The 3448-nt window shown below is 36.0% G+C and overlaps 1 non-coding gene across 1 annotated transcript; it reads left to right on the top strand.

Annotated features, from left to right (window-relative positions):
- The first annotated feature begins 373 nt into the window (after positions 1–373).
- On the top strand, positions 374–492 carry LOC112315818 (small nucleolar RNA SNORA32). The gene has a single exon (XR_002975954.1). It is a non-coding gene; the product is annotated as a small nucleolar RNA SNORA32 (small nucleolar RNA).
- The last annotated feature ends 2956 nt before the right edge of the window (positions 493–3448 follow it).

Genomic DNA, 3448 nt, shown 5'->3' with positions numbered 1-3448 from the left:
GTCAACCTAATTGTGGAAAAGAGGCAAAGGATATAGAATTCTCAGAAAACAAAAAGCAATGGAGATGAAACATAATATTTTGTGTTCAATCTCACTATCAATCAGAAAAACATAAAACAGTAAGAGATGTTTGAATTGACAACATTAAAAATTTATAACATCAATTTCTGGCAATACAGTGGGAAATGGGGATACATGCACTGATAGTAGAGGTATATATTGGTGCAAACACTCTGTATGTTTAGAAATCCCTACTGGTGTGAAAATCTCTAGTAAAATGAAAAACATGTACATATCCAATGGACATGAATTTTACCTGCAGGCATCAACCCTAAAGCAGTGGTTCTCAAAGTCTGATCCCTTCATTAGCAGCAGCATCACCTGGGAATTGGTTAGAAATTCAATTTTTTGCCGTGGACATGACCACAGAACATTTTCCCACTAGGTTTTCTTTCTGCTACATTGCTAGCATTCAGCCTATTTGAAACATTTTATTAACCCTTACTTATTTTCATTGCCTAGATCAGCACTGTCCAATATAAATATAACACAAGCTATGTGTGACTTTGTAATAGCCATTGGTAATCAGTGAGAGTTTATAATAGCTGTCTTAGATTTCTGGAACCTTCCAGATGTCCTTTGTCTAGCTAATCCTTCTAGGTGGCTAGTGACCAAAGAGTTTGTGATCACATGATCATCTCTATTCCTCTTACATGGCAACTGACGGGATTGAGTGAAAAAGCTCATGAGTTCCTCAGACTCATGAGGAACTAAAGACTCAGAACATGTGAAATTCCTTAAATAAAAATTTATTAACTTTAAATAATTGTGCCTATGTTACAAATAATAAATTTTAAAAAACATTTACACTTTTTGTACAAAGGGAGCATATATTTTTGGCTTGAAGTTTCTCTAATGTTTTCTATGGAGGGAATAAAAATAAAATTTAGCAAAAGAAATTCAATTTTTTGAGGGAGGTCCCCTACAGCTCTTGAATTGAGAACTTTGGGGTAGGGTCCAGAAGCATGTGTTGTACAGGCATCCCAGTTGATTCTAATGCACCCTCGCATATGGGAGCCACTGTGCTAGAGATCCCCACACACGTGCTCCTGAAGACATGTGCAAGAAGGTCATTAAAGCATTGCGTGCAATCAAAAAACATGTCACCTAGACAATGGTCCTCTGAGGGAAATGGGTGCACAAACTCTGGTTTATTTTTTCCATGGAATATTTTACAGCTATTTAGATGAGTGAAACAGTTCTGTCAATGTGAATAAAACTCAGAAACAAACTGGAATGAAAAAACATCAAGTGACAAAAGATTACACAGTAGGATGATTTTCATGCAAAATTTTAGAACTCATATAACAGACATGGATACATTATAGGAATCCATCTAAAGTTAGGTAAGGACTACACAGGTGCCTGTTCACATCAGAATCCAGTCCATTGTTTTGCCCTAAAGACAATAGCTGTCAAGGCCTCCACAAACTGCCATGTGTAGGATGCTCATGATGAAATGATGGCTTCTCGTGCAATCAGCTCAATTCAAAGACTCCAAGTCAACAACTCCATCCACACACAGAATTTCCCATTTCTGTTCAGACAGCTTTTTTGATATATCCCATATAATAAAAGTCACCAATTTTATGTGTAAAACTCAACAAGTTTTAACCAACATATATGGTCAAATCAACACCACCCCAATATATCGAACACTTCCATCACCCAAAAAGCTCCCTCATACCCTCTTGCAGTCAAAGTTTTCCTCCAATCCTTGGCTCCTGGCAACTACTAACCTGTTCTGTCACTAGAGTTTTGCCTTTTCAAACATTTCCCCTAAATGGAATTACATGATATGCATTTTTGTAGACCACTTTTTTCACATAGCATGATGCTTCTGAGACGAAATCTCATTCCACGATCATTAGTTTTTGCCCTCTCCTGAGGAGTATTCCACTATAAGGATAGAGCACAATTTAAAATGGCTTAGTCCTAAATGTGGGTGAATCAGTTAACACTTAAGAAAAACCTCCCACTTAAAATGATGGATCATTTGGAATGAAAGTGGAGTAGGGGAAGGGCATAGAGAAAGGAAATAACTCAGAGGACAAAAAAAAAAAAAACTTCAAAAGGATTTTAATTAATATTATCAGATAAATAAGAAAGAGTTCAGAGTTTTTTCCTTTTTCACACAAGAAGAGATACTATGAGAAAGGTACAATTAGAAAGAAACAATTCTTGAAATTAAAAATACCATTAAAAAATTGAAAGGTAAGAATTCAGATAAAATTTAAAAAAAAATCCAAGAAATAAAAATACATGAAAATCTGAAAATCTAGGGGGGGTTGGAATGAGATTTAAAGAATCAATCAAAGAGTTCTATTATCCAGCTAATATGAATTCCAAAAGGAGAAGATGGAAAAAACAAAGAGGAGAAAATTATCACATGATATTACAAGAAAATATTGTGGAGTTGGAGGACACACCTATCTACATTGAAAAGGACCCATTTGAATATCCAGCACAATGAATGAAAAATAACCTACACTAGCATTTTTCAACATGTGTGCCACAAGAATTTTTAAAACATGAGATACCTGATTAGTCAGGGACACTGACCTTTTTTCCCTTAGGTTGTCAAATAAAAAAATGACAACAGCCAACACAACAATAGCCATAGGTGTGAATGCCCTGTCTTGAACCATAAATTTATAGGTCATACAACAGAGTTGCATCTTATTGGTCACATCACATGTGGTTGTGTCTGATTGGTTAATTCTTGGTACTAGAAATCCTATACAAATATAGGCACATAATATTTTTAAAAGTCACTTTGGAACAAAAAGGGTGTGTAATTACTATTATTTGTTTGGTAAATCAATCAAAGTTATACCTATTTTTTGTCAGATTGGCAAAACATTTAATATATTTTTGGTGTGTCAAAGAATTTTAGTAATTAGCTTAAGTGTGCCATGAGATGAAAAAGGTTGAAAATCTCTTGCCTACACCATTGTACATCACTGTGAAATTTCAGGCCACTGGGGCCAAAAGAAAATACCTGAGAAGTGTCCAGAGAAAAGAGAATCAGCTTTAATAAGGCTGGTGTGGCTCACTGGATTGAGCGCCAGCCTGCAAGCCAAAGGGTCACAGGTTCGAGTCCCAATCTCTGGCACATGCCTGGGTTGTGGGCAGGTCCCCAGTAGGGGGCACTCGAGAGGCTACCACACACTGATGTTTCTCTCTCTCTCTTTCTCCCTTCCCCCTCTTAAAAAAAAAGGTCAAATACAAAGGACATCAGCAATTCTGTCTTTACAATTTAGAGGGAAATGTTGAGCAAATCAAGAAATCAGCTAAATGTAGATGAGAATAGATGCAAGTTAGCAGAAAATTAACCTAGCATATTCTCTATTTTGTTTAGCGTACTAAGGAATGAATGTTAGCAATG

The sequence above is a fragment of the Desmodus rotundus genome, chromosome 8, assembly GCF_022682495.2.
Source record: "Desmodus rotundus isolate HL8 chromosome 8, HLdesRot8A.1, whole genome shotgun sequence".
In the NCBI taxonomy this organism is placed as follows: domain Eukaryota; kingdom Metazoa; phylum Chordata; class Mammalia; order Chiroptera; family Phyllostomidae; genus Desmodus; species Desmodus rotundus.
This window is presented reverse-complemented; position numbering and strand designations above follow the sequence as displayed.